The sequence below is a fragment of the Scyliorhinus torazame genome, chromosome 5 (genome assembly GCF_047496885.1).
Source record: "Scyliorhinus torazame isolate Kashiwa2021f chromosome 5, sScyTor2.1, whole genome shotgun sequence".
In the NCBI taxonomy this organism is placed as follows: Eukaryota; Metazoa; Chordata; class Chondrichthyes; order Carcharhiniformes; family Scyliorhinidae; genus Scyliorhinus; species Scyliorhinus torazame.
The window spans coordinates 76,253,491-76,278,495 of NC_092711.1; the positions used below are offsets into that span (position 1 = coordinate 76,253,491).

The following is a 25,005-nucleotide window of genomic DNA, read 5'->3' on the forward strand; positions in this document are numbered from 1 at the left end:
CTTCCCCACTAATATAGCCACCCCCCTGTTTTTCGCATCTAGCCCCGAATGGAACACCTGCCCCACCCATCCTTTGTGTAGCCTAACCTGGTCTATCAGTTTCAGGTGCGTTTCCTGTAACATAACCACATCTGCCTTAAGTTTCTTAAGGTGTGCGAGTACCCGTGCCCTCTTTATCGGCCCGTTCAGCCCTCTCACGTTCCACGTGATCAGCCGGGGTGGGGGGCTTCCTACCCCCCCTTGTCGATTAGCCATCACCTTTTTCCAGCTCCTCACCCGGTTCCCACGCAGCTGTATCTCCCCCAGGCGGTGCCCCCCCCGCCCATCCCCTCCCATACCAGCTCCCCCCTCTCCCCAGCAGCAGCAACCCAGTAATTCCCCCCTCCCACCCCCCCCCCGCTAGATCCCCCGCTAGCGTAATTACTCCCCCCATGTTGCTCCCAGAATTCAGCAAACTCTGGCCGACCTCGGCTTCCCCCCGTGACCTCGGCTCGCACCGTGCGACGCCCCCTCCTTCCTGCTTCTCTATTCCCGCCATGATTATCATAGCGCCGGAACCAAGCCCGCGCTTCTCCCTTGGCCCCGCTCCCAATGGCCAACACCCCATCTCCTCCACCTCCCCTCCTCCCCCCATCACCACCTGTGGGAGAGAGAAAAGTTACCACATCGCAGGATTAGTACATAAAACTCCTCTTTCCCCCCTTTTTAGCCCCCCTCTTTGCCCCCCACATTCGCCCCACCACGCTGTTCAAACGTTCTTTTTAATAACCCGCTCATTCCAGTTTTTCTTCCACAATAAAAGTCCACGCTTCATCCGCCGTCTCAAAGTAGTGGTGCCTCCCTCGATATGTGACCCACAGTCTTGCCGGTTGCAGCATTCCAAATTTTATCTTCTTTTTATGAAGCACCGCTTTGGCCCGATTAAAGCTCGCCCTCCTTCTCGCCACCTCTGCACTCCAGTCTTGATAAACGCGGATCACCGCGTTCTCCCATTTACTGCTCCGAGTTTTCTTTGCCCACCTAAGGACCATTTCTCTATCCTTAAAACGGAGGAATCTCACTACTATGGCTCTGGGAATTTCTCCTGCTCTCGGTCCTCACGCCATCACTCGGTATGCTCCCTCCACCTCCAACGGACCCGCCGGGGCCTCCGCTCCCATTAACGAGTGCAGCATCGTGCTCACATATGCCCCGACGTCCGCTCCCTCCACACCTTCAGGAAGACCAAGAATCCTCAGGTTGTTCCTCCTTGCGTTGTTCTCCAGTGCCTCCAACCTTTCCACACATCGTTTCTGATGTGCCTCATGCGTCTCCGTCTTCACCACCAGGCCCTGTATGTCGTCCTCATTCTCGGCTGCCTTTGCCTTCACGACCCGAAGCTCCCGCTCCTGGGTCTTTTGTTCCTCCTTTAGCCCTTCGATCGCCTGTAGTATCGGGGCAAACAGCTCTTTCTTCATTTCCTTTTTGAGCTCTTCCACACAGCATTTCAAGAACTCTTGTTGTTCAGGGCCCCATGTTAAACTGCCACCTTCCGACGCCATCTTGGTTTTTGCTTGCCTTCCTTGCCACTCTTCTAAAGGATCCACTGCAATCCGGCCACTTTCTCCTCCTTTTTCCATCCGTATCCAGGGGGGATTCCCTTCTGGTTTAGCGCACAGTGTTTTTAGCCGTCAAAATTGCCGTTGGGGCTCCTATCAAGAGCCCAACAGTCCGTTTCACCGGGAGCTGCCGAAACGTGCGCCTCAGCTGGTCATCGCCGCACCCGGAAGTCCATTATTGTTTATTGTTGATGGATGTAAATGTGGGAGAAAATGTGAAAATGGAGGAGAATTAAAAAAAATTTTTTTTTAAAAAACACTTCCCTTGGAACAACATGAAGTGTCTGCTGCTTTCCAGATCCCTTCCTTTCAACTCACTTTTCAATTCGACTGCTTTGCATTATTCTCAACTCCAGAGAGAACAGACTCATCCCACAGAACCTCTCCTCCAAGGACAACTGCCTGATCTCCGGAATCAATCCAGTGAAACTTAGCTCCTCACTGGCATTGAGCGAATAGAGAGAAGAAAGAGCAGAAAGGGGAAAAGCACTAGAGACACAGATAGGGAGAATGTAAGAGTGAAGGAGACTGAGCCAAATATAGAAACAAAGAGAGACAGAATGGGGTAGACATTAAAAGCAGCAGATACATTTCACCATTCCATATAATTGCTAACTTAGATTAACAGACAGAAAGAAGGAAAAAATACTTAGATTTAAACAGTGCCAGCAGAGAGTCAGGAAAAAGAGAGGGGCTGGGGAGGAAAGAACAAATGATCTTATGATGGGATTGATAAATGGAGTGATTAAATGACAAAGAGGATGATGGTACCGGGCAATATTGTAATAATGAGAGAAGTAAAAAAACTAATAGACCAAGAAAAGAACCAAAAGACAGGTCCGAATTTAAAATTATACCAGACGAACCACTATCAACATCTAATGTCTGAAAGATTGAATGATGGTTACGATCTGAAATTGTTGAAATGAATGTGCCTGATCAACAGATGAGTTATCTGACCTACCATTCAGCTTCATTGGAACAGTGCAGGACATCCAGGGTACAGAGGTCAGACTAGGAGTGGAGCAGAGAATTCAAATGAATGCTCAGAATCACATTCATGGACTGAATGGTGATGTTCCACAAAGCAGTCACAAAATCTGAATTTAGTTTCAGAATAATGCAAAGCAGTCGAATTGAAAAGTGAGTTGAAAGGAAGGGATCTGGAAAGCAGTAGACACTTCATGTTGTTCCAAGGGAAGTGAGGTCTGGTTGTGTCGATAAGTTCATAAGATATAGGAGCAGAATTAGGCCATTTGGCCAATCGAATCTGCTCCGCCATTCAATCATGTCTGATATTATCCTGGCCGTAATTCCACTGTCCTAAACTGTGTGGAGATCACATAGTGAGCAGCAAGTGAACATAACTAAATTGCAAGAAGTACAAGTATGTCCCGCGTCATCTGGAAAGTGTATTTTGGGATTTGAAATCCCTCTCTGGGCTGGAAACTCATGTGTAAATCTCACTGTAAAAAGATTGTTCACCAGTTGAAAGTGGAAAAGAGTTCACTCGGTCATGCCATTTACTAACTTGGCCACACAGTCACACTGGAGAGAGACCACTCAGATACATAATGTGTATGAGAGGGATTTACTCGGTTTCCCTACTCATTAACACTCCAGCTTTAAAGGTTCGAAAGGCTCTGATCCACAATTGCTGAATTCTTATTGGCAAGACAGAGTTTAAATATTCGGTGTATGGGGGAAATTCACTTGTTCACCCCACCTGCTGAGGCGCCAGTGAGTACATATCGAACTATTGGGGTTTATTCTGCAGTTAATTACACTGAGGACAGGACTATGCTTCCTGAGAAATTGGTTGATGCATCAATTAGTTTAATCATTTTACATGTTAACCCTATAGCTGCGATCATAATCAGACATGAAATACAATTTTCGTCAAACAATATCACCTTTCAATGGCGGGGGTGGTACCCAGCATTCCTGGCGAAAGAGAATATGCCCTATCATCAATAGCAGATGTGTGCACATGCGCAGCGGATGTTGGTGAATAGAGCATGCGCCGTGCGTGTTCAGCCTGATCATGCGCAGTTTGGGTGCTGGAGCTGCAGGGACGCGGCGGAGTGGATGCACAGGCTTCAGAAACACCCAGTGGAGGAGGCCTCGAACCCAGAACAAGAAGCTCCCCGTCCCCAATTTGCACCGACCCCGGTGGTAATTGCAGAACCTCTGTAACTGGGGAGATGGGGGTAATTCCAGTGGATCAGAGACCCAGGCCAATGGCCTGGGGACAGGGGCTCAAATCCCACCCTGGAGTTGGGGAAGTTTAAATTAAATTAATAAAGGGGGAGGAATCTGGAACATAAATCCACTTTCAGTAGGAATGACCATTACAGCTATCATCAATTGTAAACTGATGGGAACCTGCTGTCCTTCCCTAGTCTGGCCTACATGAGATTCAGACTCTCAACAGCCCTCTGACAAGGACAATAAGGGGTCAGAAACAAATCCAATGAAACCCACATCCCATAAAATAACAAAGGAAAAATTGATGGACTTGGGTTAATGACAGTCATCTTCCTCGGGGGGCAGGACATGTGCAGGGTCATCACTGACACTGTGCGGTGGCACAGTGGTTAGCACCGCAGTCTCACAACACTGGGAACACGGGTTTGATTCCGACTTTGGGTGACTGCGGGGAGTTTGCACCTTCTCCCATTGTCTGTGTGTCAGGCTTGCCTCCTGGTGCTCTGGTTTAGTCCCACAGTCCAAAGGTGTGCAGGTTCGGTGGATTGGCATCCCTCAGTTGCCCCTTCATGTCTGAAGGTCCAGTGGTGTTATGGGAATAGCGTGAGGGAGTGGGTCCTGTCGGGTGTTCTTTTGGAGGGTCAATACAGACTCTGGGCTGAATGGCCTCCTGCACTGTAGGGTTTCTATGAAATATATATGTAAATGTTCTGAATTGCTATCCTGGACTGACAGCAATGGATTTTGGAACTCCTTTTATAGGGTGTAACACCGCTAACTCAAACCAAAAATTTTTTTGTCTCTGTTGAATTTTTAACCTTCGACATTGTGTTCACAGGATGTTAGAAAAGCAGGAGATGAAGGCAGGAAACTCAAACCAAACATCACATCAGGATCTGACGCGATTGCCTAAATTATTGTAATCTGAATATCATTTAATCTTGAACATGGAAGGAGAAAGCAATGGAGAGAAACCGTCCACGTGTTCTGTGTGTGGACGAGGATTCAGCCGATCATCTGGCCTCTTGAGACATAAATGCAAACATGCTGGGGAGAAACCATGGAAATGTGGGGACTGTGGGAAGATGTACAGATACCCATCTGAGCTGAAAACTCATCAACACAATCACAATGGAGAGAGACCGTTCACCTGCTCCGACTGTGGGAAGGGATTCACCACCTCATCCATCTTGCTGACACACCAGCGAGTTCACACTGGGGAGAGACCATTCACCTGCACCAAGTGTGGGAAGGGGTTCATCTGTTCATCCCACCTATTGAAACACCAATGGGTTCACACTGGGGAGAGACCGTTTAGCTGCCAGGAGTGTGGGAAAGGATTTACTACCTCATCCATCCTGCTGACACACCAACGGGTTCACACTGGAGAGAAACCATTCACATGCTCCGAGTGTGGGAAGGGATTCCCTACCTCGTCTATCCTGCTGAAACACCAGCGAGTTCACACAAGGGAGAGGCCATTCACCTGTTCGGATTGTGGAAAGGGATTCACTGATTCATCCGACCTGCTGAAACATCAGCGAATTCATAACGGAGAGAGGCCATTCATCTGCTCTGTGTGTGGGAAGGGATTTACTCAGTCAAAGACCCTGCGAAAACACCAGCGAGGTCACACCGCGGAGAGACCGTTCACCTGCTCTGAGTGTTGGAAAGGATTCACTCAGTCATTCATCTTGTTGAAACACCAGCGTGTTCACACTGGGGAGAGGCCATTCATCTGCTCCAGTTGTGGGAAGGGATTTACTGATTCATCCACCCTGCTGAGACATCAGCGAGTTCACACTGGGGAAAGGCCATTCACTTGCTCCAAGTGTGGGAAAAGATTCACACAGTCATCCAACCTGCAGAAACACCAGCGAGTTCACACTGGGGAGAGGCCATTCACTTGCTCCAAATGTGGGATGGGATTCACTCAGTCATCTCACCTGCTGAAACACCAGCGGGTTCACCAGTGACTGCAGTGATTGGATTTTGCTGTTAATCACATCCAGGACCAAATCATTTTTATTGGCATCTGTTTCTGCTGAGGTTAATAGACCCCAGCACAGTTGTAGGACATGTTATGGATAAAAGTTTAAAAAAACAACTTTGTGTTGAGCAGTTTGGTGAATGTTTTTACTGTTTCTAACACAAATGAGTTCCTTTTGAATGCTCTCCCCCTCCCCAGTCTCCTCCATCTTCATCACTAACAACAAGTGTGAGGGGCTCTTGGAGCTTCTTTGTAACTAAAATTGTGACAATCCGATCTGCTGCCTCTGCTGCTTCCCTCCCTCCCACTAGCCCACCGGGACAAACTGACTCTTAATTTCCCCCTTGTCTGAGTCCTGAACTCCCATCTTCCTCCATCCAGCCCCCACACACACAGCAGTGAGTTCATACTGCAGAGAGAGGGTTTAAATGCTGAGACTGTGACAGGAGTTGTAAAACCCACATTCATTGATGGTTCACCAGTGCAGTCACTCTGGTTCCACTCTATTCATCTGCTCTCAGTGCAGGAAGAGGTTCAGCCGATTGTCCATCCTGCAGCAGCACCAGTGAGTTCACACCGGGGAGAGGTCATTCAGTCCAAAGATGTGCGGGTGAGGTGGATTGGACATGCTAAATTGCCTTAGTGTCCAAAAAGGTTAAGTGGGGTTACTGGGTTAAGTGGGGTTAGTGGGTTACGGGGATAGGATGGAGGTGTGGGCTTGGGTAGGGTGCTCTTTCCAAGGGCCGGTGCAGACTCAATTGGCCGAATGGCCTCCTTAGCACTGTAAATTATATGATTCTATGACCTGCTCCATGTGGGGGGAGGGATTCACTGAGTCATTCAACCTGTTAACACACCAGCGGGTTCATACTGTCGGAAGCTATTTTAAATGTGTTTTAAAATTTCTCTGGAGCTGATGTCCTATCAGCATGTTCACACTGACCATTCAGGATCTCACTGTGGGTTCAGGTGATCATGTGGACTCAGTGTCCGCCAGCGCACTCATACTGGGCAGAGACTGTGCATCTATTCCATGTGTGGGAAGAGATTCGCTCAGTCATCCCACCTCAACACACACCCACTTGTCCACACTTTCCAAAGTTCTGACTGTGAGCAGATTTAAAATCAATCGGATCTGCTGACAAACAAACACATTCACACGAGTAAGAGGCTGTTCACCCGCTCTGTGTGTGGCGAGAGATTCACTTGGTCATCACCCCCACTGAGTCACCAGTGAATTCATGGTGATTACAGGGGTTGGATTCTGCTGTTATTGCTGCTGTTAATCACATCCAGGACTGAACCATGTTCATTCTGACAGTTGCAGTTTGTTTCTGTTGATAATAATTCCAGTAACTGGAATGAAGTTTAATATTCTGGATAAATGTCAAATAAATCAGCTTTGTTTAAACCTGTTGTATATTTTTGTGTTTCCCATCTGAGTATTTAACATCACGTGTCTCGAGCTCAGAAAGGACAATCTGGGGGAGGCTCATACGGCAGCAACTGAACTTCAGGCTCACAATTTACTGACAGTCAGACCCATGCAGAAACTCTGGCTGTATTTCTTCAGAAGCTACTTCTCAGCTCGTTTCAGCTCACCTTCCAAACGAAAATGCAATTCAACTGTTTTTCTGCAAAATGCCTGGTACCATAGCTCCTCCCATTAATTACATCATCTTACCAAGATGAAACTTAATTAACTCCACAGGGAACCTCCTTAATACAAATAAAACTCCATTCGCCCAAACTTTTTACAATGCCATAATTACACCTCTGGCTGCCAAAATCTTTCAAACCAGGATTCTTTAAAAACACCACTGCAGCAGTCATACACACACTAACCCAGGCTTTAACCCTGACTGCACCAAATACTTATAATACAATATATCTGAAATCCCTCCATTCATCACAAGGCTCATTTTCCCAAATGTTTAGTTGACGTATAGAAATCCTGAGTTCTCACTGGGACAGGCACCTGTCAATATGTTTTGAAAAATAAACTGCTGATTTATGTTTTCATAGTGGCTGCAAAAGCTTGGAACACAGTTAATGAAAAGGATACAAAGTGACACACAGCCTTAAACTAATACAGAAATTACAAAGTTATCATAAAATTTATAACAAGTGTGCATAAAATCAGTGCATAAAGGTGTCAGTGTGTAAATGTTGAGAGAGCAAAATATATTATAAACTACAGCATGACATATTCAAATAAAACATATTTGTATGTAATATGTGTTAAACTGACGAAAGAACTATGAAAACTGATTGGAGAACTTAAATTCTTTAAGTTCACAAACCAAAGGTGGTTAGATAGTGTGACAGAAAGTGACTGCTTCTTTCCAGAAACTACAAGTTAAAGGTTAAACTAATTTAAAATACAAGGCTGAAGGTTTGAAATCTCAGTTTTCTTCACACAACCTCACAGTTTTCTTCACTCAAACTGATGTATAACTGTTAATTTTCAATGGCAGGAGAGTTTAACGGTTCCAGACCTTTGCTCATCCAACCTTTATGGGATTCAGAGCAGTTGCCCTGTAATTAAACCATTAAAGTGTAACTTTGTCCTGGCCTCAGGCCATGGGATGTATTTCACTTGTCCAGTTTGGCAGGAAGAATAGAAAAAACAATATTCTTGTGATCTTATGAGACAAAATCCCATCTTCACACTGAGGATACCCTCCATTGTCCCGTGTGACACTATCACTGTGCTAAATGGGGTAGATTCAGAACACATCTCGATAAAAACAGGGTATCCAAGAAATGAAAAGGAAATGAAATGAAAATCGCTTATTGTCACAAGTAGGCTTCAAATGAAGTTACTGTGAAAAGCCCCTAGTCGCCGTAACTTCATTTGAAGCCTACTTGTGACAATAAGCGATTTTCATTTCATTTTCAGAGCTGCTGTGACCATCAGCAGCCTAATACTCAATTACAATCAAACCTCATAGAACATTACAGCGCAGTACAGGCCCTTCGGCCCTCGATGTTGCGCCGACCTGTGAAACCACTCTAAAGCCCATCTACACTATTCCCTAATCGTCCATATGTCTATCCAATGACCATTTGAATGCCCTTAGTGTTGGCAAGTCCACTACTGTTGCAGGCAGGACATTCCACACCGTTACTACTCTCTGAGTAAAGAACCTACCTCTAACATCTGTCCTATATCTATCTCCCCTCAATTTAAAGCGATGTCCCCTTGTGCTAGACATCACCATCTGAGGAAAAAGGCTCTCACTGTCAACCCCATCTAATCCTCTGATCATTTTGTATGCCTCAATTAAGTCACCTCTTAACCTTCTTCTCTCTAACGAAAACAACTTCAAGTCCCTCAGCCTTCCCTTATAAGATCTTCCCTCCATACCAGGCAACATTTTGGTAAATCTCCTCTGCACCCATTCCAATGCTTCCACATCCTTCCTATAATGCGGCGACCAGAATTGAACGCAATACTCCAAATGCGGCCGCACCAGAGTTCTGTACAGCTGCAACATGACCTCATGGCTCCGAAACTCAATCCCTCTACCAATAAAAGCTAACACACCGTACGCCTTCTTAACAACCCTCTCAACCTGGGTGGAAACTTTCAGGGATCTATGTACATGGACACCGAGATCTCTCTGCTCATCCACACTACCAAGAATCTTACCATTAGCCCAGTACCCTGTCTTCCTGTTATTCGTTCCAAAATGAATCACCTCACATTTTTCTGCATTAAACTCCATTTGCCACCTCTCAGCCCAGCGCTGCAGCTTATCTATGTCTCTCTGTAACTTGTAACATCCTTCCGCACTGTTCACAACTCCACTGACTTTAGTGTCATCTGCAAATTTACTCACCCATCCTTCTGCACCCTCCTCCAGGTCATTTATAAAAATGACAAACAGCAGTGGCCCCAAAACAGATCCTTGTGGTACACCACTAGTAACTGGACTCCAGTCTGAACATTTCCCATCAACCACCACCCTCTGTCTTCTTCCAGCTAGCCAATTTCTGATCCAAACTGCTAAATCACACTGAATCCCATGCCTCCGTATTTTCTGCAGTAGCCTACCATGGGGAACCTTATCAAACGCTTTACTGAAATCCATATACACCACATCAACTGCTTTGCCCTCATCCACCTGTTTGGTCACCTTCTCAAAGAACTCAATCAGGTTTGTGAGGCACGACCTACCCTTCACAAAACCGTGTTGACTATCTCTAATCAAATTATTCCTTTCCAGATGATTATACATCCTATCTCTTATAAACCTTTCCAAGACTTTGCCCACAACAGAAGTAAGGCTCACTGGTCTAAAGTTACCGGGGTTGTCTCTACACCCCTTCTTGAACAAGGGGACAACATTTGCTATAGGCCGGCATAATCCCTCACTCTACTGCTGGGAACACACAAAGCAAGTGTGGAGTACAAGGAAAGTAGAAAAAAACTTAAGAAAGGAGTCTGGAGGGCTAAAAGGGGTCACAAAAAGTAATTGGCCGGCAGGATTAAGGAAAGTCCCAAGTCTTAATTTTAATAATCTTTATTGTCACAAGTAGGTTTATATTAACACTGCAATGCAGTTACTGTGAAAAGTCCCTAGCCGCCACATTCCGGTGCCTGAGGGAGAATTCAGAATGTCCAAATTACCTAACAGCATGCCTTTAGGGACTTGTGGGAGGAAACCGGAGCATCCAGAGAAAACCCATGTAGACACAGAGAGAACTTGCAGACTCTGCACAGTGTCCCAAGCCCGGAATCGAACCTGGGACCCTGGCGCTGTGAAGCCATAGTGCTAACCACTATGCTACCGTGCTGCTCATATATTAACATCTATAAAGAGCAAGGGGTTAGCCAGGGAGAAGGTTGACCCACTCCAGGACAGGGGAGGGAATCTATGCGTGGAGCCAGAGGAAATGTACAAGTTATTAAATGAGTACTTTGCATCAGTGCTCACCAAAGAGAAGAACTTAAGACCATAAGACATAGGACTGGAAGTAAGGCCATTCGGCCCATCGAGTCCACTCCACCATTCAATCATGGCTGATTTCAACTCCATTTACCCGCTCTCTCTCCATAGCCCTTAATTCCTCGAGAAATCAAGAATTTATCAACTTCTGTCTTAAAGACACTCAACGTCCCGGCCTCCACCGCCCTCTGTGGCAATGAATTCCACAGACCCACCACTCTCTGGCTGAAGAAATTTCTCCTCATCTCTGTTCTAAAGTGACTCCCTTTTATTCTAAATCTGTGCCTCCGGGTCCTAGTCTCCCCTGCTAATGGAAACAACTTCCCTACATCCACCCTATCTAAGCCATTCATTATCTTGTAAGTTTCTATTAGATCTCCCCTCAACCTCCTAAACTCCAATGAATATAATCCCATGATCCTCAGACGTTCATCGTATGTTAGGCCTACCATTCCTGGGATCATCCGTGTGAATCTCCGCTGGACCCGCTCCAGTGCCAGTATGTCCTTCCTGAGGTGTGGGGCCCAAAATTGCTCACAGTATTCTAAATGGGGCCTAACTAATGCTTTATAAAGCTTCAGAAGTACATCCCTGCTTTTATATTCCAAGCCTCTTGAGATGAATGACAACATTGCATTTGCTTTCTTAATTACGGACTCAACTTGGTGGATGATGAGTCTGGGGAAGGGTGTGTAAATAGTTTGCGGCATGCTAAGATTAAAAAGGAGGTACTGGGGGTCTTGAAAAATATGATGGTAAACACGTCCCCAGGGCCTGATGGGATATATCCCAGAATACTGTGAGAGGCAAGGGAGGAAATTACTAGGGCCGTGAGATAAATCTTTACTGGCTACAGGGGAGGTCCCAGAGGATTGGAGAATAGCCAATGTTGTTCCTTTGTTTAAGAAGGGTAGCAAAGATAATCCATGTAATTACAGGCCGGTGAGCCTTACATCAATGGTAGGGAAATTATTGGAGGGGATTCTTTGAGACACAATTTACTCCCACTTGGAAATAAGTGGACATATTAGTGAGAGGCAACATGGTTTTGTGAAGCGGAGGTCGTGTCTCATGAACTTGATCGAGTTTTCGAGGCAGTGACCAAGATGATTGATGAGGGTAGGGCAGTGGATGTTGTCTACATGGACCTCAGTAAGGGCTTTGACAAGGTAGGTCCCTCATGGCAGACTGTTACAGAAGATGAAGTCGCACAGGATCAGAGGTGAGCTGACAAGATGGATACAGAAATGGCCGGTACAGGAATCGAACCCGTGCTGCTGGCCTTGTTCTACATTACAAACCAGCTGTCTAGCCCACTGAGCTAAACCGGCCCTAATCTTTTATTGTCACAAGTATGATGTTATTGTGAAAAGCCCCTCGTCGCCAGAGTCCGGCGCCTTTTCGGATAAGTCGGTACGGGAATTGAACCCACGCTGCTGGCCTTGTTCTGCATTACAAACCTGCTGTCTAGTCCACTGAGCTAGACCAGCTCATAAACCCTGGTGTCCTGGCAAATATTTATCCCTCAATCAACATTGCCAAAATCCGATCATCTGCTCATTGCCACATTGCTGTGTGTGGCATCTTGCTTTGTTGAAATTGGCTGCTGCATTTCCGACAACAGTGACCACACTTCAGAAGCTCTTTGGGACATGTTGTGGTAATGAAAGGCACTACAGAACTGAAAGTTTTAAATTGAAGATTAATGTTTTCTGATCCTAAATTTATTTCAGCGATCCCCAACTTCCCATTTAATAAATTTGCTTTGTTTCGGACAAGAATTGTTTTTTTAAATTTAGAGTACCCAATTCATTTTTTCCAATTAAGGGCAATTTAGTGTGGCCAATCCACCTACCCTGCACATCTTTGGGTTGTGGGAGTGAAACCCAAGCAAACACGGGGAGAATGTGCAAACTCCACATGGACAGTGACCCAGAACCGGGATCGAACCTGGGACCTCGGCACCGTGAGGCAGTGCTAACCACTGTGCCACCGTGCTGCCTTCGGATAAGAATTTTAACCAATTAAAGAAAAGGCAGAATTCTCTGGATAGTCAATTTAAAAAGTTTATTAAAAGAAAAAGTTTACTGAACAACTTGAAGACAGTGGCATTTGCAACTTCAAGTCGGTGGAGTGTAACACTCTCTGGCTTCATCTTTGACAGTAATTTCCTTGGAACTCGGCCTCGAGTCTTAAGTACTTGGCCAGCAAGGAAGACTTTCGGAACATCGACCTTTCTCCCCAAAGTGACCATTACCTCATGTCAGAGTTGGGCCTGTTGTAACATGACCATTGGTCAATTGGGCAATAGTTTAATTTACTTGAATCTCCAATTCCTGACACAACCTTAGACAGGAATACAATTGAACTGTTTCATACAGTTCCTTAATCTGATTTTGTACAATTCCTTTTTCATACAATTTCAAATGTTGAGGCTAATCAGGGCTTTAAGGAGACACCAATAGGCTATTAAGTTGAATGATAAGCCATGATCATAATGAATGGCAAAGCAGGTGCTAAGGGCCAAATGGTCTCATCCTGCTCCTATTTTCGATATTTCTATGTAATCCCTTCCCACACTAAGAGCAGGTGAATGGCTTCTCCCCAGTGTGAACTCGCTGGTGTGTCTGCAGGTTGAATAAATCAATGAATACCTTCCAACACTGAGAGCAGGTGAATGGTCTCTTCCCGGTGTGAATTCGCTCGTGTTTCCACAGGGTGGACAACTGAGTGAATCCCTTCTCACACTCGGAGCAGATGAATGGCCTCTCCCCAGTGTGACTGCATCAGTGAATCTCCAGCTCAGATGGGAATCTGTATTCCTTCCCACAGTCGCCACATTTCCACGGTTTCTCCATGTTTTGGGTCTCCTCGTGTCGCTCCAGATTGGACAATTAGTGGAAGCCTTTCTAAACACAGAACATGTGCATTGTCTCTCCTCACTGTGAATGGTGTGTGATGTTGTTTCAGGCTGTGTATCTGGTTGAAGCTCTTTCCACAACCAGTTCACTGGAACACTCTCACTCGGGTGTGTGTTGTGTGCGTCTGGGTGCTTTTCCAGTCACACTCACGTTTAAAAATCCTTTGAAGCCGACAGATTGGACAAACATTTCTCCTTCTCGCCAATGATATTCAGAGCCCAATGATATTCAGGTCAGAAGGAATCGAGTGAGTTTGTCACATCGAGACGTGATGTTTGAGATTTCTGTCTATAATTCCTCCTCTTCCAATATCCTTTAAAAACAATTTACAAAAGTCATGAGTGAGCACAGGATAGAAATTCAGAACGGACAATTCTAGTTCCTCTGGAACATTATTTCCTCTCTCATTCTCCAAAAGCTGTAAATCTCGTCCCACACAATCTCCCTCCATTCTCACTCTGCTGTATCTAATATTCACCCTCCCAATTCTCCTGAAGGTGCTGATTCATGTTTTTTATTTTTAAATATATTTTATAGAAATTTTTTTCCAAACAACAATTTTTTCCCTCTTACAAAGCAAACATAACAGTAAAGAAATGTTTAAACAGTACACAAATAACTAAACCCCATAATCTTTTAACATAAACTAAACTAAAACCCTCCCCCCCCTCCCCCTCCCCCCCCCCGCCCCCCCCCCCTCACCCCCTGGGTTGCTGCTGCTGGTCATCTGTCTTCCCTCTAACGTTCCCCTAGGTAGTCGAGAAATGGCTGCCACCGCCTGGCGAACCCTTGAGCCGATCCTCTCAGGGCAAACTTTATCTGCTCCAGTTTAATGAACCCCGCCATATCGTTTACGCAGGCCTCCAGTCCGGGGGGTTTCGCCTCCTTCCACATAGGTAGGATCCTACGCCGGGCTACTAGGGACGCAAAGGCCACAACGTCGGCCTCTTTCGTCTCCTGCACTCCCGGCTCATCCGCAACTCCAAATAGAGCTCGCCCCCAGCCTGGTTTGACCCGGGCCTTCACCACCTTTGAAATCACTCCCGTCACTCCCTTCCAATACCCCTCCAGTGCTGGGCACGCCCAAAGCATATGTGTGTGGTTTGCAGGGCTCCCGCCGCACCTCCCACATTTTTCCTCCACTCCAAAGAACCTGCTCAATCTTGCTCCCGTTATGTGTGCTCTATGTAGCACCTTAAATTGAATCAGGCTAAGCCTGGCGCATGAGGAAGAGGAATTTACCCTGCTTAGGGCATCAGCCCACATACCCTCCTCTATCTCCTCCCCTAGTTCTTCTTCCCACTTTCCTTTTAGTTCGCCCACCAACTCCTCCCCCTCTTCCCTCATCTCTCGTTATATCTCTGACACCTTGCCCTCTCCGACCCACACCCCTGAAAGCACTCTGTCCTGAGTCCCCTGTGTCGGGAGCAGCGGAAATTCCCTCACCTGTTGTCTAGTAAACGCCCTCACCTGCATATATCGCAGGAAGTTTCCCCGGGGCAACTTATACTTTTCCTCCAATGCTCCCAAGCCCGCAAAAGTCCCATCTATAAATAAATCTCCCACCCTCCTAATTCCCAACTGGTACCAGCTCTGAAATCCTCCATCCATTCTTCCTGGGGCGAACCTATGGTTGTTCCTAATTGGGGACCCCACCAGGGCACCCCGCACCCCTCTCTGTCGCCTCCACTCTCGCCAGATATTCAATGTTGCCGCCACCACCGGGTTCATGGTAAACTTTTTTGGCGAGAACGGTAGCGGCGCCGTCACCAGCGCCTCTAAACTCGTCCCTTTACAGGACTTTCTCTCCAGTCTTTTCCACGCCGCTCCCTCGCCCTCCATCACCCATTTACGTATCATTGCCACATTGGCGGCCCAATAGTAATCGCCCAAGTTCGGTAGTGCCAATCCTCCTCTGTCCCTGCTACGCTGAAGGAACCCCCTCCTCACTCTCGGAACTTTCCCTGCCCACACGAAGCTCGTGATGCTCCTGTCTATTTTATTGAAAAAGGTCTTAGTGATTAGTATAGGGAGACATTGAAATACAAATAAGAACCTCTGGAGGACCATCATCTTAATTGCCTGCACCCTGCCCGCCAGCGACAGAGGCTGCATGTCCCACCTCTTGAAGTCCTCCTCCATTTGTTCTACCAGCCATGTCATATTAAGTCTGTGCAAGGTTCCCCAGCTCCTAGCGATTTGAATCCCCAGGTATCGGAAGTTTCTTTGCACTTTCCTTAGAGGCAGGCCTTCTATCTCTTTACTCTGGTCCCCTGGATGTATCACAAATAATTCACTCTTCCCCATGTTTAGCCTATACCCCGAGAAATCCCCGAACTCCCTCAACATTCGCATAACCTCTATCATTCCCCCCGCTGGGTCCGACACGTATAACAATAGGTCATCTGCGTATAGCGAGACTCGGTGTTCTTCTCCCCCTCTAATCACCCCTCTCCATTTCCTGGAGTCTCTCAACGCCATGGCCAGAGGTTCAATTGCCAACGCGAACAACAATGGAGACAGCATCCCTGTCTTGTTCCCCTATATAGTCGGAAATACTCCGATCTTTGTCAACCCGTAACTACACTTGCCGTTGGAGCCCCATAAAGAAGTTTGACCCAGCTAATAAACCCGTTCCCGAACCCAAACCTCCTTAACACTTCCCATAAATACTCCCACTCCACCCTATCAAATGCCTTCTCTGCATCCATTGCCGCCGCTATCTCTGCCTCCCCCTCCACTGGGGGCATCATTATCACCCCTAATAGTCGTTGCACATTAACATTCAGTTGTCTCCCTTTTACGAACCCTGTCTGGTCTTCGTGCACCACCCCCGGGACACAGTCCTCTATCCTCGATGCTAGTACCTTTGCCAGCAATTTGGCGTCCACGTTCAATAATGAAATAGGTCTATAGGGCCCGCACTGCAACGGATCTTTATCCCTCTTCAAAATTAGCGATATCGTCGCCTCCGACATTGTCGGGGGTAAAGTCCCTCCTTCCCTAGCCTCGTTGAACGCCCTCACCATCAACGGGGCCAACAAGTCCACATATTTTCTGTAAAATTCCACCGGGAACCCGTCTGGTCCCGGAACCTTCCCTGCTTGCATGCTTCCCAGTACCTTAATAACCTCGTCCACCCCAATCGGTGCCCCCAGGCCTACCACCTCCTGCTCCTCCACTTTCGGGAACCTCAATTGATCCAGGAACTGCCGCATCCCCTCCTCTCCCTCTGGGGGTTGAGACCTATACAGTCCCTCATAAAAAGTCTTGAACACCTCATTTATCTTTCCTGCTCTTCGCACCGTGTCTCCCTTTTCATCTCTAATTCCTCCTATCTCCCTCGCTGCTGTCCTCTTTCGCAATTGATGAGCCAGCAGGAGACTAGCCTTTTCCCCATATTCATACCTCCTCCCCTGTGCCTTCCTCCACAGCACCTCCGCCTTTCTGGTGGTCAGAAGGTCAAACTCCGTCTGGAGTCGTCTCCTCTCCCTGTACAGTCCCTCCTCCGGGGTCTCTGCAAATTCCCTATCCACCCTTAAAATCTCCCCCAGTAATCTTTCCCTTTCCTTGGCCTCTATTTTCCTTTTGTGGGCCCCAATGGAGATCAGCTCTCCTATGACCACCGCTTTTAGTGCTTCCCATACCACTCCCACAGGGACCTCGCCATCGTCATTGACCTCCAGGTATCTCTCAATACACCCCCGCACTCTTGCACACACTCCCTCATCCGCCATCAATCCCACATCTAATCGCCAGAGTGCCCTCTGCTCCCTTTCCTCTCCTAATTCCAGGTCCACCCAATGTGGGGCATGGTCCGAAACCGCTATCGCTGAATACTCAGCTTCTTCCACCCTAGAGATCAACGACCTTCCCAAAACAAAAAAATCTATCCGGGAGTACACTTTATGGACATGGGAGAAGAAGGAGAACTCCCTAGCCCTAGGTCTGAGAAATCGCCATGGATCCACTCCCCCCATTTGGTCCATAAACCCCTTAAGCACCTTGTCCGCTGCCGGCCTTCTTCCGGTCCTTGAGCTGGATCTATCTAGCCCCGGGTCCAGCACAGTATTAAACTCCCCTCCTAAAATCAAGTTTCCTACCTCCAGGTCCGGTATACGCCCCAGCATCCGTCTCATAAATCCCGCATCGTCCCAGTTCGGGGCATATACATTAACCAACACGACCTCCATTCCCTCCAGCCTGCCACTCACCATTACATATCTACCTCCGCTATCTGCTACGATGTTCTTTGCTTCAAATACTACCCGTTTCCCCACCAAAATGGCCACCCCTCTGTTCTTTGCGTCTAGTCCTGAGTGGAACACCTGTCCCACCCATCCTTTCCTTAACCTAACTTGGTCTGCCACCTTTAGGTGCGTCTCTTGGAGCATAACCACGTCTGCCCTTAGTCCTTTCAAATGCGCGAGCACTCGGGCCCTTTTTATCGGTCCGTTCAGGCCTCTCACGTTCCACGTGATCAGCCTCACTCGGGGGCTACCTGCCCCCCTCCCATGTCGACTAGCCATTACCTTCTCTAGGCCAGTCCCATATCCCGCCTCCGCGCTCCCACTCGCTCCCCCAGCGTCGCATACCATCCCCGTCCACCCACTCTTTAGCCATTTCCTTTTGGATTTCCGCAGCAGCAACCCAGCTGTCCCCCCCCCCAGATCTCTTTCTAGCATGATTGCTCCCCCCATATTACTTCCGTAAGTCAGCTGACTTCAACTGACCCCGGCTGCTCCTGCTCACTCCTCGACCCCCCCGTGTGGGGAACTCCCATCCACCTTGCGCCTATCTTCCCGCCATATTCTTTCTGGCGCGGGAACATCCCTTTACCTGACCCGCCTCTTGTGGCACAGCTCCCTTTCCCCTCCCCCTCCCCTTCCTCATTCTCCATCTATGTCCTGTCTTTCCCTCCTCACCGGCGCCCACATTTCCCAATGTCTCCCCCCTTCCCAATTTACTTCTCAATTAACTTCCAGCATAACATTAACAATAACATTTCCTGCAGCATCAGTCCCTCAGTTCCAATCCAATTTCTCCTCTTTGATAAAGGTCCATGCTTCCTCCGCCGTCTCGAAATAATGGTGTCTCTCCTGATACGTGGCCCATAATCTTGCCGGCTGCAGCATCCCGAACTTCACCTTCTTTTTATGCAACACCTCCTTGGCTCGGTTAAATCTCGCCCTCCTTCTCGCCACCTCCGCACTCCAATCCTGGTACATCCGTACCACTGCATTCTCCCATCTGCTACTCCGCACCTTTTTAGCCCATCTCAGGACCTCTTCTCTATCCTTAAGGCGGTGAAATCGCACGATTATCGCCCTGGGTGGTTCTCCCGCTTTTGGTCTTCTCGCCGGGATCCGATGTGCCCACTCCACCTCCAAGGGGCCCGTAGGGGCCTCAGCACCCATCAGTGAGCTCAGCATCGTACTTGCATAAGCTCCACAGTCCACTCCTTCCACACCCTCAGGGAGACCCAGTATCCGAAGGTTCTTCCTTCGCGCTCCGTTTTCTAGGGCCTCGATCCTTTCAGTACACTTTTTATGAAGTGCCTCGTGCGTCTGTGTCTTAACCTCTCGTCCTCATTATCCGTCACCTTCTGCTCCACCACGTGGAGCTCTGTCTCCTGGGTCTTTTGTGTCTCCTTGAGCCCCTCAATTGCCTGTAGCATCGGGGTCAGCACCTCCCTCTTCAGCAGCTCCACGCACCTTCTCAAAAATTCATCCTGCTCGGGCCCCCATGTCGCCTGCGCTTTCTCTGCCGCCATCTTGTGCTTCTCCCTTTCTGTCTCTTTGGTCGACGATTCCTCACGCTGCAGCCGCCGCCGCCGGTTTTTTCCTCCTTCGTTAGGGGGGGACTCCCTTCTCACTCACCCCACACCGGGTTGCGTTGCCCAAAAATTTCCTGTTGGGTCTCTTAAAAGAGCCCGAAGGTCCGTCGGAACTGGAGCCGCCGAAACGTGCGGCTAGCAAGGCATCACCGCAACCGGCGTGCTGATTCATGTTGATTGACAGATCCAAGCTCAGCTCACTGCTTCCTGACCAGGACACAGAGATTAGAATGGGAGCAAGGGTAGGCCATTCGGCCCACCGAGTCTGCTCCACTATTCAATGCGATCCTTGGTCACTCTACTTCAGCACCATTTTCCCACATGATCCCCATATCTCTTAATATCTTCAATATCTAGAAACATATCAATATTTGTCTTGAACATACCTGATGACTGAGGCTCCACATTTTCCTGGGGTAGAGAATTCCAAAGCTTCACCACATCCTCGAGTGAAGAAATCCCTCCTCATCTCAGCTTTCTCTCTATTTTCCTACCTGTTCCCCATAACCCTTAACTCCATTGTCAATAAAATATCGGTCAAACTTGTGCTTCAATATATTCAATGACCCCCAGGTACAACTGGTCCCTGTGGAAGAGAAATCCAAAGACTCACAACCCTTTGAGGAAGAGATGACTGGAAATCCATAACGTAGCTACAGTCTTTTATTACAAGACGAGAAATAATAATACATTTACTTTATTACAGAACGGTAAATAATATATCTAATCTGTACCACGTAACAACACTAGACATTTCTCTGTCCATTATTAATTGAATTGCCCTGAAATGTCAGCCATCTCCTGGGGAACCCACCCTTTAATTGTGAACATTAGGAAAGAGACAAGCCGTTTTTGAAATAAATTTAGAGCAACCAATTGTTTTTTTTTTGTAATTAAGGTGCAATGTAGCGAGGCCAATCGACCTACCTTGCACATCTTTGGGTGGCGGAGGTGGCACCCACGCAGACACGGGAGAATGTGCAAACTCCACATGGACAGTGACCTGGGGCCGGGATCGAACCCGGGTCCTTAGCGCCACGAGGCAGCAGTGCTAACCACTGTGCCATCCTTTTAGTCAGTCAAAGAAATGCGTAAACCTGTTAAGGAGATCGGTGGGAGTAGTTGGAAACACTTTGTGGAGCCGCGAATCATGTAATTATTTTTCCCCCAATAAAGGGGCAATTTAGCGTGGTTCCAGGCTGGGCTCAAATCATCAATGAGAACTCTGATCTCTGGCAAGGAAGGAAACCCTGGCAGGTGGGTGGGGAGGATTCACAAACACCCGCTGGAGACCCCAAACCCCCAATAAAACCCATTGATTTTATTGTCAGTCTGCAGACAGGAGCTGGAGAACTGAACCCAGGCAGAGGAGAGGAAGGGAGAAAACTGGGAGTGGAGGAAAGAAATGGTGCAGATGGTGAGATGGGTTTGGATTTCAGCCCAGGGAGGAGGGAGAGTGTGTGAGACGGGGATTTACAGCTTTGGGGGAACAAGAGAGGAAAAAATGTTCCAGAGGAACGAGAATTGTCTCTTCAAAATTTCTATCCTATGCTGGACTGACAGTGATGACCTTTGTAAATTCCTTTTATAGATTGAGCAAGGAAACTAAAACGAAACAATCTCTGAAAGAGATTCCATCAGGACCTGAATATTATCAGCTTTTCAATGTGGAATGAGAAACAATTGTTCTATCTAAAAAAAATATTTAAAACATCAATGTGGCAGGAAAAGCATCGAGACGCACACACACGTGAGTGAGAGTGTTCCAGTGAACATATTGTGAAAAGAGCTTTAACCAGTTACACAGCCTGACAAAACATCACACCATTCACAGTGAGGAGAAACCATACACGTGTTCTGTGTGTGGATGGGACAACTGATCATCCAACCTGGACAGACACAAGGACACCTGTACCATGGAGAAACCGTGGAAATGTCGGGACTGTGTGACGGGATTCAAATGCCCATCCACGCTAGAAACTCACCGACGCAGTCACACTGGGGAGAGGCCATTCACCTGCTGTGTGTTGCAAGGGATTCACCGAGTTATCCAGTCTCTAGTCACACCAGCTCATTCACACTCAGGAGAAGCCATTCAGCTGCACTTTCTGTGGAAAGAGCTTCAGGCAGTCAGGCACCCTCATTACACACCGCCGGGTTCACACAGGGGAGGCCGTTCACCTGCTCCTTGTGTGGGAAGGGATTCACAAAATCATCCAACTTGCTGACGCACAAGCAAATTCACACTGGGGAGAGGCCGTTCGCCTGCTCTGTGTGTAAGAAGGGAATCAGTCGGCCATCCCACCTGCTGATACACCAGCGGGTTCACACTGGGGAGAGACCATTCACCTGTTCCGCGTGTGGAAAAGGATTTACTGATTCATCCTGCCTCCTGTCACACCAACGAACTCACACTGAGGAGACCATTCAGCTGCACATACTGTGGAAAGAGGTTCAGGAGTTCATCACACCTCATTTCACACTGACGTGTTCATACCGGAGAGCGACCATTCACCTGTCCTGAGTGTGGGAAGGGATTCACAAAGTCATCTAACCTGCTGACACACCAGCGAGTTCACACTGGAGAGAGACCATTCACCTGCTCAGAGTGTGGGAAGAGTTTCATTGATTTGTCCAACCTTTTGGCGCACCAACAAATTCACAAGTGATTGTAGAGATTGGATTCTTCTCTTAATCACATCCAGCACTGAAAGATGCTCATTGTGACAGTTCATATTTGTTTCTGCTGTTTTAATACTCTCAGTAACTGGGCTGGTTGCGTTCCTGGGGCTGCAGTTCCGCTGTCTGTGACCTTCCCTATAATTCAGGAACTTTCATCAGAAATGGGTTTAGATGAACTTTTACTTCATTTGTAAAATTGAACTTTGACACATTTATAATCCAAGATTTGGAAGATTATACTGATGAACATCTCCAATTAGAAAGTGCTGATTGATCATTGCTGACAATTCTTACTGGTTTGTACATTACACACAGTGACACCTCCATTATCCAGCAGGAAGAAGGAGAATGGGAATTGGTGGAGAATCGAGAGTCTCCAAATGCCGCCTGGTACAGAAACCCCTGAGGACAGGAATGGAGACACGTTCAATTCAAGTACTGGACTGTAAGAAATCACCGTCTAATAATCTTATGAAATCTTCAGAACGTTATTGAATATTATTGAAATAGCTCTCTCTCTCTCACTCTCCAGAAGAGCTTGTCATATGAGGAGCGGCTGAGGACTCTGTGTGTTACTCATTGAAGTTTAGAAGGATGAAGCGGGATCCTATTGAAACTTACAGGATACTGAGAGGCCTCGGTAGAGTGGAGGGGGAGAGGATGTTTCCACTGGTAGGAAAAACTAGAATGTGAGGGCACAGCCTCAGACTGAAGGGATGATCCTTCGAGATTAGGAGGAGTTTCTTCAGCCAGAGGGTGGTGAATCTGTGGAACTCTTTGCCGCAAAAGGCTGTGGAGGCCAAATCACTGAGTCTCTTTAAGACAGAGATTGCTAGGTTCTTGGTTAATAAGGGGATCAGGGGTTATGGGGAGAAGGCAGGAGAATGGGGCAGACTCGACAGGCCAAATGGTCTAATTCTGCTCCTACGTCTTATGGTCTTATGAAGACAGATTCCAGAGTAGCTTGCTGGCCGACAAACACAGGATAGGTCTGTATTCTAAGGACATGTCTCTCGCACGGACCCTGAAAAAGTCATTTCTAACCTGAATATAATTGGATCTCATGACCCATAGTAAACCAACTATCTGTGGTTTGACTCTGTAAAGGTTAAAACTGGCTTTCGCAAGGAAAAATACCACTTTGCCAGGAAGATGAGCTTCAGCCCAACACCAACACATTGGCTTCTGCCAGTTAAAAATTCAGAGGAGACGGCCGCCACCAGCTACAGAGACCAGCTCTCACTCTGCAGCATCTGTCCGTCTGTCCTCTGGGACTGGTAAACCATTCTCACTCCCTGAGCTTCAAGACTCTCTTTCTGAAAGGGCTCCAGCCATGAGTCTGTAGCATGTTGAGCATTTATAACATTATGACGATGCCCTGGAATGAGTTGCTTCAGCATTCCCACAATGGCGGCCATCAGCAATTAATATTAGTCGACTCTTACTCCCCCACCACCATCATCTACGATCCTCACCCTGACCCCATGGTGAGCTCCAGGTTTCCCCAGGCTTTGCAGCAGACTGTGAACCAGTCACCACTGATGATCCTGAGGTCCAGGTTTTCCCAGGCTTTGCAGCAGAGTGTGAACCAGTCACCACTGATGATCCTGAGGTCCAGGTTTCCCCAGGCTTTGCAGCAGAGTGTGAACCAGTCACCGCTGATGATCCTGAGCTCCAGGTTTTCCCAGGCTTTGCAGCAGAGTGTGAACCAGTCACCACTGATGATCCTGAGCTACAGGTTTTCCCAGGCTTTGCAGCAGAGTGTGAACCAGTCACCGCTGATGATTCTGAGCTCCAGGTTTTCCCAGGCTTTGCAGCAGAGTGTGAACCAGTCACCGCTGATGATCCTGAGGTCCAGGTTTTCCCAGGCTTTGCAGCAGAGTGTGGACCAATCACCTCTGATGATCCTGAGGTCCCGGCAGTTCTCGAGTCTGTGCCGGGTGTATTCACAATCCATAAACATGGTTATGGAGACGTGTCCAAACTCAAAGATATAAGCGGACCGACACAGTGTCCCATGAAACAGGACCCTCTCCCTGCTGAGAGTACGACACTCAAAACACCGTTCGGCCATTGTTAAAGAAGTGTGTTGTACATAAACAGCAAAAATTCAAAAATAAATTGATTTGAGGAAGAAGTTTGGAAACAATTGTTATTTAATCTAAAATACTGACAGCTTTTGTGTTGAGAAAAATTAAACAGTAAAATTACAACTGTGAAAAGGATTATGTTTGATTCTCAAAGGATAAGCTTCAGCCTTGAAGGATGTCCGGCAGAAATCCTGTTTGAATTTGGAATCATTTTGAAATGATAAAACATCAGGAGCTTTTACAATGGGTTAAAGTGAAAAATAAACAAACAAAATATATTAATGCCTGGAATCAATGGGAATGTTGGATCTCTGATCTCAAGGTTTTCTGAGCATATTGTTGTGGACAGGAATGTTTATCCAGAGCTCATCAATGAGAGAGGGTGGGAATTAATGAGATGTCTCAGATTGAGAAGAAGTGAGGGAGGATAGGGGAAGAGACAGGAAATCACAGCAGCAAATGAACGTAATTCAATGTAACATCTCAATCCGGTATTAATGTACGTTCTAGTGAAAGGAAAGTGTAAATGAGATGAATAAATTGACAGCATTCTTTTGTCATTGATCATTTTTAAAAGGAAACTACATTTGTTATATTACAATCCCAGACCAGACCCCAGCAGTCACTAGTGTACTGGACCAAAACCCCAATATTTTAGTTTATTTTGTAAGGCTGTGCAAAAAGAATACTTTGCACCAGGAGTGATTGCACAAAGAAATAGAAAT

General features: G+C 47.2%; 1 protein-coding gene across 1 annotated transcript in view; it reads left to right on the forward strand.

Moving 5' to 3' along the window:
- LOC140422624 (uncharacterized) overlaps window positions 1-25,005 on the forward strand; it is a 92,954-nt gene that overhangs the window by 35,386 nt on the left and 32,563 nt on the right. The gene's annotated exons all lie outside the window — the stretch shown is intronic.